At 39.2% G+C, this 17315-nt stretch overlaps 1 protein-coding gene across 5 annotated transcripts in view; it reads right to left on the reverse strand.

Moving 5' to 3' along the window:
- The window catches only part of SLC41A1 (solute carrier family 41 member 1), a 410973-nt gene extending 396315 nt beyond the window's left edge, over window positions 1-14658 (reverse strand). For 2 of the 5 annotated variants that reach the window (XM_044076832.1, XM_044076836.1), the window contains exon 1: window positions 14567-14658. The gene's annotated coding sequence lies outside the window, so the exon portion shown is untranslated. Of the gene's footprint in view, window positions 1-8182; window positions 8202-14244; window positions 14267-14356; window positions 14537-14566 lie in introns of those variants that run through there. The other 3 variants (XM_044076833.1, XM_044076834.1, XM_044076835.1) reach the window with 3 other exon arrangements.
- Between the last annotated feature and the right edge of the window lie 2657 nt (window positions 14659-17315).

Here is a 17315-nt window from a genome sequence, read left to right on the forward strand (position 1 = left end):
GTACAGAATCTGACACTGAACAGCATGTGGCTACTTAGTATGGCATGGCACGGCACTATGCACAGCCCCACACACACTCCCAGCAGCAAAAAAGAAACCAATAAAAACTGAGCTAGCAATTCAGCCAAAAGCCAACTTTCAGAATAAAGCAGTAGTTTATTTTTCTGCCACAGAACCACTATCAATGGCTATTAGAAAACAGTAGAGTCAAAGACTAACTGGAAAACTTAAGACTGCAACAACATTTAGGAAAATCAGATTAACGCAGTAAATCAGACACCAGAACACAATTTACACAGTGGCCCGTCACTGCACTGGTAAAGAGCTAACCCTTTTTTTGTTAACAGTAAACATGTACAGCAAACCCAATAAAAAAGTGGCTCCCCTTAACTCATGAAGCAAAACTCCAAACTGCTGCACTAATTCTCGAACAAGATAATTATCACTATACATCACCACATATAATAAAAGCCTAGTAACTAGTACTGCAACTAACTAGTCTGTATTTCAATCTAAAGAATCACGGCCACTAATTTTAGAAGGTCTATTTTATATAAAAAAAAGGCACTCCATTGTGAAAAGTGCTCCTCTTTCTAACCATCTGCTAGGATTTTTTTTTTTAAAGGCCTGTGCTAGGACAATGCTCGGAGGGGCTAAAAGGTATGCACAAAATTTAGAACTCACTTCTTACAAAAACACACTTATTTAGGAGACCCTAGCAGGAACAGATTTCATTCTCTATATACCCTCTGACAGATAAAGAACATATTCAGATTCCACAGTACAAACGTATGCAGAATGCTGAAAAAACCAAGGCTGGTAACTAAACAATTTAGCGTTTTGTCAACAGTGTAGGATAAGCAAACTATAAAAGAAAATCCATCTTTGTGGTCCACATCAAACACAAAACATTCAGAAAAGCTGTAAAAAACAAACAGTCAGATAACCCTGCCAAGTACCATATAAGCATGAAAAAAGTCTACAGCAACAGAAAGCCCCTGAAAGCACAGTACTTCATGGGATGGCCTACAGATCACAGGTAACCAGTGGCAATAAGGCAACAAATCCAAACGACCCACTCAGAGTAAATCACTTTAGGAAAGCATATATCCGTCCAATAAAAAAAGGATTCATACATGAAACCTCAAAAAAACAGGTTTATTAAGATATCACAAGCAGTTTCATGCTGACATGCTTCATCAGGATGTGAAAAATAATTCAAAATCTCCAATTCAAATATAAAGTAAATCAAATGGTATTATCTATCTAAGCAGGCTCTATAAAACCTTACCTTCACTTAAATAAGTACCATTCAAACCGCCAAGGTTACCATTACCACCACTTAATCTAATAATCCATTCCAATTCTGTACACAAATGTAATATTCACCATGTCTCCCACCCCCTACACTAAAGTTCAACAACCACAGCTTAAAAAAATTATTATGCATGATACAGTCAAAGGGGACTATATATTCTACCCCAATTGCCTACTGGTTTTACCAACATAAAATAATCACAATTTTGGCACAAGCCTATAAAAAGTCTGCTGTATGACAATAAAAGTGCATTTCGTAGTTGGATGTTAAAACATAAGTTCTCGAAATATACAAACTTATGCAGAATGCTTCAGCGAAGCACACAAAAATGAATTAAAGGAATAATCTGACTGGAGATGAAAAATTTAGAAAAAGGAAAATTTATGCAGCGTAGTATACCAGCAAGACAGCAGGAAATGAAGGAGGGCTCTCAGCATTTGACCTCTGGGGGGAGAAGGCAAGACATTACAGGAATATATAGGGACTTGATATGGAAAAAGAAAGTGTGCAAAAGATAGGAAGGAGGGACAGAATGGGAAAAAGGGAAAACACAAATGATAGACAAATTTGTTGTGCAGCTTACTTCGCTGTAACATTTGGGAATGGCTGTCCTAAGGGCATTTATGAAGTTCCAATACAATGCAAGACAGAACTAGTGACATTCTCTTTTCTCTGGGGTATATATACTACAAGACAACAATGGTCTGAAGATGGATTTCCTTCTCCATTGGTTTTGTAATCCTTAAGAGAGTATATTTCTTCATGCAGCAATCCACTTCATGTTTTTATAACAGGCAATATACATACAATAAGATACAGAGTTAATACTTTGGCACAGTGACTAACCAGTTTGGTTCCTCATTATCCTCTTTACAGTTTTACAGAACATGACAGTGCAAGCACTGACTAACCCAACACTACGACACCTCCTTAGTTCTATGATGCTGGTGTTTTCATTAAGCATTTTTACGTCGCTAGCAAATTACTTACATGGCCTGAACTCATTAGCAAAATTAAGAGCATGGTTTAGTGACAGATTTAAGTAAGTATGATCTAATAGACCGGTCTGATCAATCATAGAAAGTGAGGAGTGTTTAGGTTTACTGATTAAAATCTAGGACCAGCTTAAGGAAATAAACTCGAATTTCAACGTAGCCACATGTTTATTACATTTGTTTATTAAATACCACCACAGCCCCTGCCATTAGCTTACTGTGTAACAGTGCAAGCAGCACTAAACATTTTCTTTAGTAGGAAACTGCAAACACTATATAATTCCCCATTTTTGGCATACTGAGTCAGAAGGCTGTTAACAACTGGGGTGAGCAACATTTGTGGGCCTGCAGCCATTACACAGCATTTGCACCAGGCACAAGCAGAAAGACTAAAGCTTTTTAAAAATCATGAGCTTCTACAACCATATAAAGATGGCCTCTCTCAAGATTAACGGTCTCTGGACAAAATTCTCAATGAAAATGGAGGGAGGAGGTGAGCCCAGAGACAGTTGTGGTGCAAATACATCCTAATGAGAAGCTTAAACACATTAAACAGGGAAAAGGTAAACAGTCACCAAGGAAAGAAAATATCACACTGGCTGTAAAAATGAAGGATTTTCTTACGTCAAAAGTACAAGGTCAGAAAAATGTCAGGTTAAGTCTTGCCCTAAAGGACTTCCACAAATCCTAGTTTATGAACCCTACACACATGCATTCACCTATGGCCAATTTAAAAAAAAGTGTATCCAACCCATCTATTACGTCTTTAGAATGTGGGAGAAAACTGGACTACTCAGAGACAACCAGCACAAACACACTGAGGGCATGCAGACTCTGCACAGAAATCACCCAAGCAGAGAATTGAACCCCTTGCTAGGAAATGACATGGCTACCATTGCACCATTGTGCAACCTACCCACAGTACATAAAAACAATGCAGAATATTAGAGCAAGATTATATAACTGGGATTAGAAGTGGTTTCTTCTCTCCACAACTATGCAATTTCAGAGTTAGGTCGGTACAGAGATAGGTATGAGGGGGTGCAGGTTGTCCCCTGAACCAACATTATCTTCCATAGGTTTTCCTTCAGCTACATACAACTGCTTATGAACTAAATAGGAGTCAACAATTCCGTTATAAAACTGCTACTGCAACCTCAACTACAACTTCCATCACTAAAGTAGTTACCTTAAGGTGTTTAAAACACTGTCAAAATGTAAAAGCCCTACTAGACAACTGCATTCGAAAGAAGTAGCAAGTGCGATGAAATTAATCTCAGTTAAAAACAGAGCGTAGTCTTGAATGAAAGACCAGCATTAGTAGTTTAAAAAAAAAAAAAAAAAAAACAGGATCTAGAATACAAGATGCGGTTAAAAAAAAAAAAGGAATAATTAGTACAGCATATAAGCATGATAATTATAACAATCCAATCATAGGAGCTTAGAAAGGATTGGGAAAGAGACGGGATAAGCGGATTATGTAGCCCAGGTGGGTATGACCTTGACCCTGAGCAGCATCCTACCATCACCCAGAATGACACCACAGTACAAGCAGAATATGATTGAGTTCAACAATTGGCCAAGTTTCTGGTGTCATTCTAAAGGGGATCCAGTATCTGTCTGGCTAGGATGACAGGACTGACCTCGATGCTTTGCCAGAGATGGCCTGCATCCGTCACCCCAGGGCTTCCAGACACTGGCCAAGGCTCTTGCCACCCCTATAGTGCCTTTTTTAGATGGTGTTCCAAAAGACCAAAATTACCACAGTAACAGCTACAAACAAATGCAATCAGAGTGTCATGCTGCTCAAAACTAGAAGTCTAAATCTCAAAAAGCACTCCTTAAAATGGAGAATAGACATTTGTGCTGTAACAGTGACCTGGTTCAAGGCAGCAGAAATCACCCCTGCACTACCAGGCTATAACTCATTCCACACCTTCTGGCCTCAGAACTTGGACCGAAGCTAGAAAGGCAGTGGCTTTTCCATATTCATAAAGGATGTGCACACCTCCAGACTGGTTGCCCCAACATAATGCATCTGAGATACTTCAGGTGCAGCTAGCATTGGGCAAGACAAATTCAGGTCGTAGCCTGCTATAGGTCCCCAATCATGTCAAGACTCATTCCATGTTCCTAAGCACCCTGGAGAATATTATGGTCCAGCCTAACACTCATACTGGGTGAATTCAACTACCCCCTCCATTAAATGGGAAAGCTACTCATGTACCAATACACATGCCCAACGCTTCCTGGAATAGCTCATTCTTACCCCCACTAGAAGTGGCAACATCCTTGACCTGGACATTACTAACGTGGGCGACTGTTGCTTTACACCAATAGTCAACTCCTCCCTGGTTAGATCCTACTACAAACTAATCACCTTGGAAATCCACATGCCTCCCACCCTTCCACAAAGGTAACCACCATGAAAAACTTTTCCAAAGCTAACTCTGGGCTCCTAGAAACAGAGGTGGCTAAATTCATGGCACCCATGAAAATGAAGAATAGTTGCATGACTGCCGAATCATACACAAATGCATGAATCTTGCAATACCCAACAGAACCAAAAACGCTCTCCTCCAAAAAAAGGAAGCCAACCTGGTGGTCCCCTGTCACAAACAAACTCTACAACAGGAGGAGGAAACTGATGCGGAATAAGGTGAAATACCAAGACTGGAAAAACTCCCTTATCAACCTCAACAAAAAGTGGAGATCCCTCATCAAATCCTCTAAAGCTAGCTATGAAAACAGAATTGCAGCAGATAGTAAAAACAACCATATGGTGTTCTATATTTTCATAAAGAATCTCCACGGCAATTCTAAGATTTGCTGAGCTACTGCACAATGTACCTCCTATACTAAGCCAACAGATATTTCCAACATACTGGCCAAGGAGTTAGTGGACTTTGGCGTTCTTGTGGTTGTGAATCAGCAAGTTGTTGGTTGACTGAACGCTTTGTCGTTTCTGCAATATACTGGCCAACAGATTCAGTGCCAACTTTACCCCTCTCCTCCCAAAAAGGGGCAGTCACAATACCAGTAGATTGCCAGGCAGCCAGTATTACTGCTGCACAGGTTAAAACAGCACTGTTAAAGGCCTAGAATACAGCTTCTATGGGACAGGAAAATCTCTGGCTGTGTTCTGCATCAACTACAGAGTGAACTGGCACCTCACCCGTCTGCCCTGTTCACAGACGTACCTCTGGCTTTTTCCCCTACTGAATGGCGAACTGCTACAGTCATCCCTCACCACAAAAGGGAGAGCAACTACAGACCCGGGAACTAATCGCCCCATTACCCTGAAGAGTCAGATACTCAAAGCTATGGAATACATCAACATGGACCTAACAAACAAGGATATACAGAATCTTCAAACTTTGGATCCAACACAGTTTGGTTTTGTGAAGGGTAGACCATGCCTGCTCAACTTCTGAGTCAGTCACCAGAGCTGTGGATTAAGGCAAGGTGGTGCATACAGTATCTACCTTGATCTGGCCAAGGCTCTTGATACCATTCCCTACTCAGGAATCATAGAAAAACTCACTAAGCTAGGCATCAACCCCTACCTCACTAGGTGGGTTGCAAACTGGCTCACAGGTAGAACCCACAGTGTGAAAGTAGCAGACTCCAAATCAGACTGCCGACCAGTCACGAGTAGAGTCCCACAGGGTTCCGTCCTGGATCCTCTCCTGTTTGGTATCTACTTCTCTGAAATCCAGGCCAACACGAAGGGACTCTGGCTGACAAAGTTCAGACAATTGCAAGTTGGGAGCCATTAACTCCCCAAGTGATGTTGACATCCTACAGAAAGGACTCTCAGAGACCAACGACAGGAGTCAGAACCATGGCCTTAAGCTCAGTGCCACAAAATGTGTCGAGATCCCCTTTGGGAAAAACCCACCACATCAACGGTAGTCCACTGAACATAGAAGGCATTACAAGAGATCTGGGAATGCAGGTTGACAGCAATATCTCTTGACCACCACATTGTTACTGTGGTCAAAAAGTCCTGTGTGGCACATCTCATTACCAAGAGTTTTGCATCCAGGTCAGTTTCCCTCTACTCTTCCCTCACTAGGCCAATCATGGAATACAGTACCCTATTTGGCATGTACCTCAATAACTGGAGAGGCTGCAAAAGTACCTCAAAGAGCATCTTAGGCCTTAATTATTTGTCCTATATGGACAGACTAAAAAAACTCCCAACTATTCTCCATCTCATATCACCTACGTAGAGGCCATCTCTGCTCGACTTACAAAGCCATGTCAGACTCAGCTCTGTTAAAAATGCTACATCTAAAGAAATCCCAATCCCTCCGCATCACATGCACCACAGACCCCAACCTCATTACCACAATCAAACAGAACATGCTACAGGGACAGGTTCATAACCCAGAGGACTGCCCATGCTACGGAAGAGACTTTCCATACATGTCAAGCAGAGAACTTCACTGGCCCTCTTCAAGAGAATCTTGATGAGTGGATGGGAAATAGAAAATTCACCCTAGGGATCACTCCACTGGCTTTACTTGACAAGAGGCACTGGAAACTAAGGTCAGGTGGCACGATGCCAGGGTAATCCTATGGGCTAGGCTTGTAAAGGCTCCAGGGCAATTAGCCTAGTGCACACCTATGAACATAGATACGTTTATACCCCAAGTAAAGATAGACTAGGGAGAGGATTTTTTTTTGTGCTACGACACAGAATTGCCTAGACATAGTAAAACCTTGCAGAGTCTAATCATGGTGGATGCCAAAAAGGCAATTACCAGAAAATGGAAATCAAAGTCTAGACTAACTTTACTAGAAGTAGCGAATATAGTAAAGAGATAAAACTGGAAGTGGGATCTTTAGAGAAGGGATAGAGCAAACTATACAGGAGAAAATGCAAATTGTGGGAACAATATATGCAGAGAAGGAATGAGATTTAAGAGGCAGGATTTAATGAGTCATAAAATGCTTAACGGAAAATGACTGGAAAGATTATAAGTTATTATGTTTGCAACTACATTTGTTTCAGTGGTGTCAGTGATGTATAATGCTTGCAACTAAAGTGGTGTCAATGTTGTCAGATTGCCTAGATCGTGTAATAAATTTAATAAAGATGCTTATTGGAGAGAGCTTAAAAACAGAAATCAATACAAAATGTTGTACCCATAAAACACACTGTATTTCATTCATTTTAAAATATCTTCGGCCTATGCTGATTCACACAAAAATGACAGAACCTATCCGGACAAGTAATGTCCTCAACACATGGAGCTAATCCTGAATAAAAATGCAACAATGGGATCAATGCAGATTCCCCTACTTACATGACAGAATAAACTGGTAACACTTGCAGTCAAGGGCAGGGAACACAAAGTAATGCAAATTCATTTACTGCTGTTAAGAGTCACGTCTCACACACACACACACACACACACACACACACACACAATACAGAATCTGTAATAAGGCACCCTGTCAAGGAAGCAAACTAGAAAAACAAGCACTATGAGGCAGCAATGAAAAAATCAAGATTCTGCGAGTCATTGTACTCCCCCAGATTTACCCCCACCATGAGGATCAGGAGGTCTTTGACTTCTGGTAAACTTTCTTCCCCCTTATGGTAGTTTAAGGGGCACTGTGATGTTACATTAGCCAAGTAAAATACAGGACTTCTTACATATAGCACTGCAATTCCAGCAACCCTAATTCTGGAGAAAAGCTCTATAAAATATTCATTTCAATCCCTAGAATTCCAAAAAAATTATTCTAGCAGTAACTTCACCCCTGCAACATTCAAAACTACAAATGTCAAGAGCAACATTATCAGCATGCATTAAATCTTCTGATAACATTCGGACTTGAAAAAATATAAGCTCACCGGCACCTGGCATTACAATTAAAACAGCACTACTCCACAGGACTCCACACCACATGCAACATGGACAGAAATGGTAATCCAACAAGTGTCATCGCTAGCTTTATCCTGCCGACAGTGTAATACAACAAACCTCTACTAGTTTTAACTAGTTCACTACATTAGAGCATTATACTTTAGCACTACCAAACAGGGATGGTAGGGAATAGTCTTTAGTGTTTGTCTGTATGAAAACATCCATCAGTGACTGTACAGGTGGGTTGGGTACTGTAGCTAAACAGTGAAAAGTACCTTTATTCTTCCATTTCTTTACTTACAAATAGTAGTTTTTGGAGCAATGAAACAAACCAATCTACTGTTTTAAGTGCAATTCCATCTCTCACTCTCCCACCACATAAGCAGACACATCATGTGTTAAGCAAACACACAGCTGTGAGACAGCATGCCAAGTGGCTGCTTTTAGCAACAACACAGAGGCCCTTTTGTTGCTGCAAGCCAACGGCACCACATCCCCTCCCATCACAGAATACACTCAAGAATGTGGTTAAGAAGCTAGAAAAACAGGAATGGAAGGAATGGAAGGCATACAATGCAAATGCAGACCATTAGACTAGTCCAATTACCAGCGCGACAGAATTCACTACACCACACAAAAGGAACAAAGCAAATCTTGGCTCTAGATGATTGTCACTGAAGTAACACCCAGACCCCATGTGCAAAAAGTGAGAATAAAAATGTGGTTGTGGATGTATGAATGGCGAAAGCAGCAAGGAGATCAAAACAGCTGGAACATTCTATAGTGGGACTGGAGAAAACTGCCAGTACCAAAATCAAATGGCACCTCCCACCTCAAGCATTGGTACATCTTATGGGTGCTAGACAGAGGCGTTCTGATATGGGGAGGGGGTGGAAGAGTAGTACGCAGTGGAAGGACATGCTGTATGCAAAAGCAGTAACAAGATTTTAAAGGTACCCAGAGAGAAAGGGCAGCTCCATCTGAAGGGCTATAAAATCATATCATATATGGTGCAAAAAACTTCAGCTCCTAACAGCTGTACACCTGCTAAGAGTTGCATAAACAGTTTCCATCTTCACACCAGACATAAAGGACTCCCAAAGGTAAATTTTCATTTCATTCTTCCATTTTTGGCCAGTTTCATTCGTCACTTCAACATGACAACTAATGATTTCCGAAGAGCTCACAAACTCATACCAGAGCACCTTAAAATTACATCTACAAACAGACAAGGCTTTATTCCTTAAATACAGCTCACATGGCAACTGTAGTATGGAAGTGGCCAGTGCACATCAACAAATGTGATATTTTCACAAGACAACTTATGTGCTTATGACTGTAGGAGGCACCACCTTCTAGAGTTAGGTGGGACAGATCTACAAAGAACTGTATCCATTTCCAAATCAAACTTTAAGCAAAGTTACTTTAATCTCCCTGTTTAACAACTAAACTGATCAGAGGACCCTTTTCAGCCACGACCCCGGCACAGAAATGCCAAACATTAAAATTATACACACAATCCCATAGGTCCATAAAGAAAATATTAATAAAGTATAGTCATAAATGTAGGCTTGTTGCATCATAGCATCAAATATTTCTTAGCAAAAACTCAAAAGAAAAAAACTGGAAACACTAAAACAAAAGTTTAATCCAAGTTCGCAAGTAAGCACTTTCTTCTTCAGGCGAAATAAATACTGTCAAACATAACTTAAATACATTTTAAAAAGTCACATGACTAGCTAATTACACCTTCTGATGCAGCACATTTAAATAAGGCTTTAAAGTAAAACTGTCATTAAGACCAGGTGGTATGAATGCTCTCACTTAAAATCCATCTCACCTCTTCATTTTCAGTTAAAAGTTTTATATTCCCACCCCGCAACGGTCTATAAATTAAATTACTTTTAAAATCATAAAACTTAAAACTATGTTGATCACCTTTCTCTGTAATGCGTTTACTAAGAGCATTTGTAACTACTCCATGTCTAATATCACTAAGATGACAGGCTATACGCTCTTTAAATTTCCCACATAAAAAGCATCACAGATTTCACATTTAGCGAAGTATATTAAATTGCTTGTGTTGAAATTGCCATATGCATGTAAAACAAACTCTCTATCTGTCATGGGATGTGCAATAGATTTCTCTGTGAACATATGCTTGCAGTAAACACAATTCCCACATTTAAAATGTACCTTGTTTCACATTTCCTACCTTAAAAAATTCCTTGGGTTGCTCCTTATAACATCTGTTTCAAAGTATTTTTTATATCAATACCTCACATACATGGTGTTGAACGAGTCAGAATATTATATTGAGAAGATCAGACTATTGTGTGACCTATTAAAAATGGTTTTAACATCAAATATTTTTATTTTTGACACTAGTCTGTATTATCAAGAAAGGAGTAGCAATGGGAATAGCAGTTGCAAATACCTATGCGAATATTGTCATGTACATGTGGGAAGAGACATGTGTTGTCTTTGACCAATCCTTTTAAGAAGTGGATTAATTTTTATAAAAGATGTTGATCTTTTTGTTGTGTGGGAAGATAATCAAGATGAATTTGAACAGTTTATATTATATGTTAATGGAACTACTACTTTTCTAAGATTCAAACATGATATATCTAAGGAACAGATTACGTTCCTTGATGTAAAATTAAAGGATGAGCAGAGTACAGTATATACAGAACTATACAGAAAGGAGGTTAAGTGTAATTGTTACTTGCATCGTAATAGCATGCATCCTCCATTTATGTTTGGAAACTTGATATGTACAGTATTTAGTCTAACTACTTGTTGCATGATAGGATGTCCGAACAATTGGACGTTGTGGTCTCCGACTTTTTAAATAGGGGTTACCCAGAGTCTGAAGTCCATGTTGCTAATAGGAGCGTACAACAGCAAAGACTAAGCAATGGGCTTCAGCCCTATTTTGGTAGTGCGAGTCAGGACCCCAAGTAAATAAAATAAAGTGTATGCTTACCTAGAACAGCAACACTGAAGCAGTAAAAAATATTATTAGGCAACATTGGTCAATTTTAAGGGATGTCCTGGCATTAAAGGAAATAGTAAGGGATCCACCAGCTTTCAGGTACAAAAGGAAGAACACTTTGAAACTGTTATAAGGACCAACCCAAGGAATTTTTTAAGGTAGGAAATGTGAAACAAGGTATGTGGGAATTGTGTTTACTGCAAGCATATGTTCACGGAGAAATCAATTGCACATCCCATGACAGGTAGAGAGTTTGTTTTACATGCATATGGGAATTGCAACACAAGCAATTTTAATATATTTAGCCAAGTGCGAAATCTGTGATGCTTTTTATGTGGGCATGACAAACAGGAAATTTAAAGAGCGTATAGCCTGTCATCTTAGTGATATTAGATATGGAGATGCAAATGCTCTTAGTAAACACATTATAGAGAAAGGTGATCAACATAGTTTTAAGTTTATGGTTTTAAAAGTAATTCATAGACCATTGCAGGGTGGGAATATAAAAACTGAAAATGAAGAGGGGAGATGAATTTTTAAGAATGAGTGCATTTGTACCACCTGGTCTTAATGACAGTTTTACTTTAAAGCTTTATTAAAATATGCTGTATTAGAAGGTGTAAGAGTCATATGACCTTTTAAAATGTATTTAAGTTATGTTGTTTAATTGATTTATTTCACCTGAAGAAGCCTTGAAGGTGAAAGTGTTTACTTGAGAACTTTAACGTGAATTAAACATTTGTTGTTTGCGTGTTTCCAGTTTTTTTTTTCTTTTTGGATTCGATTTTGTGACTGAGAACTGGTTAACTGCCTTACAGCTGTTTTTTTTGGAAGAACTCAAAAAAGGGCATAATGTTTGTAGTTTGCTAACAGCAGTGAGAGGTTAGTGGAGCCAATGGTTATCTCCTAACTTCTTGCAAAATGAGTCTTTGTTGAGGTGTTCAGAAAGACCTTTTTTTAAAATTGTCAAGGGATTCTATCCCCTTTACATCAGAAAAGGAGGTTATTCTCCAATGCCAGTCCTAGACTGCAGAAAGCTTGCCTGCCCACAACTGTTTTAAAGGGGGCCAGCCAATGGTGATGGTGTTATTCTGGGAATTTCAAAACGGGGTACACTTGCTCTCTAAAGGGAAGCCAGTTCAATTTTTTCCAAAAGAACGTAATGGATAAGTGTGGGTGTCAGACACATTTTGGGGCCTGCCCCCCCCCCCATTATTTGTAGCTTTGTCCCGATTTCTTGCTCCAAGAGGTATGATTTGGAGGCAAAGTGGATAAACGTTTTTTTTTTTTGCTGACGGTAGTAGAAATGCTTAGTAGTTGGTGGGATTTGTGTATGGAGAACAGTGATTTTTACTGTGGTTAAATCAGAAGATTGTTGCATGATGCCCAGTAACAGACTTGAGATGAACTGACTCCTGAATAGCAATGACAAAGATGCAGCAACCCCCCCCCAAAAACAGTTTTAGGGAGGAATTCACGTGGTATAACATGTCAAAATATGAAATATGCATACAAATTTTATTTAATAGAAATTTCCTTTTATCATAACAATGCTTCATAAATGCACTCTGATTACTTTTTAATTACAGCATTGTAAAGTTTTTAAGTGACCATCTTCATTTCAGGTTTCAAACCTGTTCAAAGGTGGGAGGCTGTAGCACAGTCCAAAACAAGTGTACAGTTAAATGCACCACACCCCAATTCCTAAGGGAAAGGCCAAAAAAATGTAATCTGTGACAATAACCAAAACTAAGGAATACTTCATAAAAATAAAGTTTAGTCACTTGACACTTTCAGATAAAAGACCAAGATGTGGTGTTGGGAGGGACAAGAGATCCATCTCTTAGTATTTCAGGATCAAGTTTGACACTTTTTTTTTCTAATACTGCTCTTATAAACTTAGAAAGCGAATATACGGGCAAGGTTTTGCATTAGCACACATTTTAGAATATCATATATGACACTAATGCCCGTTATATAATAGATCACTCCTCGATTATTTGCCAGAAAGACTGAAAGAGACAGAGCAAAAATTTTCCCCTGATGAGGCAAAAATCTGGACGGTTGAGAGGTAACTTAGACTCATGAAATGCAAAACGATACAGAACAAAAACAGCAACAATCACTCCCTGCCTAACAAATGAAGATTTTTAGGCAATTAAACTCGGAACTCGAGAACATACAGATCATGAGAGAGAAAAAAATTCAATTACACTGGTCCTTACGTAAACAGCGAACTTGACGACACGGACAGAAAACTGAACAGCTGCGGCGTTACCCCTGTATTTTAGGAAAAGTAAAGCAATCACGCCACTGAATTGTCTGCAGCTAATGACACCATCCTACCCAAACAAATGAAGGCTACGAAAATGTGTTAATCATGCCTCTCAACCTCTTGGAGCAATAAATCTGGACAAAGCTAAAAATACGGATAATTTTTAAATATTGCTCTTACAGACTTGGAAAGTTGATAGGATGCCAAGTTGCATTAGCGTGAATTTTTCTGAAGGATATGAAGTCTGAAACTCATATGTCGGTCATTATTTTCTAACTTCGGTCTTTAATTATTTACCACTATTTTGCCAGAAATCCACAATTTTAAGAAAAATGGACCAAAATAGGAGGCAACAATCTAGGCATTCTGCGAAAATCTATACAGTTTTGAGTTATGGAGGCTATACAAACCGCAAGTGAATAAGCCAGTCTGTGTCAAAGGCGGTTAAGGTCAGTGTCCTGCACTAATTGCGAGTACGCAAGCACAAAATATACTACACAAACCAGAGGTTTACAAAAGCTGACAAATCCTCAGCCAAGTCATTAGAGGCAACCCCCCAACTTAAGGTTTTATTATATAACAACTCCAGAGTACCATGGCACATACTTGCGGAAATCTACATAACCACGTCATAAAAACAACTATGATCTGCTGATGAAAACATGGGCAACTTAAGAGTGTTACACCAATGCTATAGGACTATACACACGCGATTCATAATCAGTGTGACACTGAACAAATCACAACAAAAACTATACACAACAACGTTACATTACAGCGTGATCATCGTGCAGTAAAGGCTTCCTTCACACAGATACGCAGAAAGAGAACACCGACAACAGTGGAGATTCATCGACAAACGGATGTAGAAAGGAGACAGACACTAACCCAACTTAAAAAGACACACTCAACATAATCTCTGTAGCCAACTCTGACCCGCTCCATATGTCCTGACACTTCAAAAGGCAAATTTCCTACCCAGTTACTGGCGTTTCTATTAACGCACACGATCTTTAATATTTACAACATACATAAAAACGCCATCAAATCTACACCGAAAATAAAATTCTTCCACAAAACGTTAAGTATTCCTCTTACCTTAAATAAAACAAGCATCCTCAACCCCTCTCCCTCATATCACGCTTTTTGCCGATTGCCGGTATGGGCGGGACTTGGAGAATTAAGGACGTCGTGAGCAGGTTACAGTTTGATTGACAAGCGCATAAAAAAACGCTTGATAAGAAAGAGGGCGTGTCTGTGCACGGAATGAATGAGAGGGCGTTTTGCTGCAGTTCGATTATGTTTTCTGTATTGGTGTGTAAAGGCATTTCTGCTCGGAATTAATATTTAAATAAATATAAAAACTATATTTAAACCGTGATTTTTCAGATTCAAATGACTCGATGAGTGTATGAGGTTGCCTACTACACTAAACTGAGGGCCGGTGATTAAAAAGTGTAAACTGCTTGTGCAATAACAACTAACCTAACTTACCAAACTGACTCATTCTTCTCAACAATGAAAGCGCGCACAATAATTTTATACTTTACAGAGTAGATACAATCCCTTCTTCGGGCAAGCCGCCAACCCCACTCAACATAGCAATAACATATAGTCGACGTGACAGTGTGTTTTATACTTATACATTTCTCCAGCCATACCTGTAACTTCCTGAAGTGCACAGAATTTGCAGACTTTTACCTGGTATTATTTGGACTGTAATAACATTTGTGGTTTTCTGGCAAATCTTTAAGGACTGACCACTGAATATTGTCTGTGTATGCATCCATATATATTATATTTTGTATACGTACTATATATATATATATATATATATATATATATATATATATATACACACACACGCACACACACACACACACCCTACACCTCCGGGAAGGGGGGGGGGGGGGTACATTTCCAGCTCTCAGAATAAACAAGTGTACTCCTTTAATACGAGGAATCGGGAACAGCATACTGTGGTGTGTGTGTCTTTATATACACACAAACACATGACACATCCGCTAGCAAAATAGCAGTGTGAGAAATGCAGTTCCACCCTGCCACCGGATACATTGGGGTTTCAGTACACAAAATTTCGAGAAAAGTTTTAAAAAGTATGATTATAGAGTTGGTCTCAACCTCTTACAGCAAAAAATCTGGACAAAACCTAAATTGATATGGGGGGGGGGCGAATTTTAAATATTGCTCTTACAATCTTAGAGAGTTGATAGAACAATAGGTTTTGCATTAGCATTAATTTTCTGAAGGATATTTGTCATTATTTAATGACTTCGATCCTCAGGTATTTGCCAGAAAGGTACACATTTTAGGAGGAACACACCAAAAATATGAGGCAAAAATCTGGACATTCTGTGAAAATCTGTACAGTTGAGAGGTATGAGTTGCCACCTTTTCAAATGCCCAAAGTGGGACATTTTTGGTACAAACGTCAGATTTTGCAGGCTGAAACATACCCATGGCCAGTACAAAGGACAGAACTTCACTTTTTTGCCTAAATAAAAGCTTATTGTAGCATTTAGTTGCTTATTCTGTTTCTTATAACATTCAGGTGTTTAAGATTCAGAATAACTGCTTTATGCAACTATTACATAAAACATAGGAAATACTTTTGTCCTAGAATCTCAGGACATTTGCAGGACAGAACTGCCCAAAGAGGGTCTGTCCCTCGCAAAGTGGGACAAGTTGTAACCCTATGAATTAAATGAAGCGTCCTTATTAGGATACCACATAACTTTTCATTTTGCAGCAAAACAACACTGTGAAGCCACAATTTGCACCAATATGCAATACATTCCCTCTTGCTTTTCAGTACCACAATAGCAAGCTTTTGGTTGCACAGTATCTGTTTAACCAGGGCCTGCCTTTGGTCAACTGATGCCCTAGGCAAAAGGGCTCCACAATGCCCCCCTGACATCAGTTGGTGCCCCCATCCTGGTCTACCTACATCATCCAGATTACTGGAAAAGCGGCCCTGCTGGAGAGGCTCCCTAGTTGGCTGCCTAGCTTGTCTATGCCTAAGGACGGCTATGTGTATAACAACATAATGATTTTTCAGAATTGTTTTGACAAACACCCCAATTCAGTAAGATGTAAATGTGAATATGTACACGGACCTTTCAAGAAGCAATAAATAATTAAAAAAAAATAAGGATGTGAAAGTTTTTTATATGAATGATATAAAACATTAATACTAGGAAGCCGCATAACTGTTTACCATCAGCAAGACAACACTGTCAGATGAGCAACTGGACCTAATGCAAACTACATTTTATCTTGGTTTTCAGTACCACAGTAACAAATTCTGGGTTGTTCAATGAGTGTAGGACAGCAAAATAGTTTTTAAAGGACATTACCAAATTACTTGTTCTAACAAATGCCTGATACAGTTTGACACAAATCCACATATGTTCACAAACCTTCCAAAAGCAACATTTTCAAGTAGTACAAAACCCTCGTTTAACTCCCTACAACCAAGTCAGGTACCAGCAGAACACAGATCTATTTTGAAACTTGTAACTTTAAATGCTGAAATTAAGAAAATAAACAGTGAAACTAATAGAGAATAGTGAATGAACGACTGAACACCCACTTCTTTTAACTTGTTTTTACTGACAGTATACTAAGACTAAGTTTGTTGGCTAGTTTTGCATGCACAACAATGAGGTGGTAGTGGTTGGATACAGACATGAAGAGAGTTAACAAATGATGATGAAGGATTGGGCCACACACAAGGTATGTACGGATCGCAACACCTTAGGAAGAGGGATCACACTAGTTAGGGGATAGGGTGGAATGCTAGCCATAGGGCATGCCAATGTGGCCT

The sequence above is a fragment of the Protopterus annectens genome, chromosome 7.part0 (genome assembly GCF_019279795.1).
Source record: "Protopterus annectens isolate FY-2018-M chromosome 7.part0, PAN1.0, whole genome shotgun sequence".
Classification (NCBI taxonomy): Eukaryota; Metazoa; Chordata; order Ceratodontiformes; family Protopteridae; genus Protopterus; species Protopterus annectens.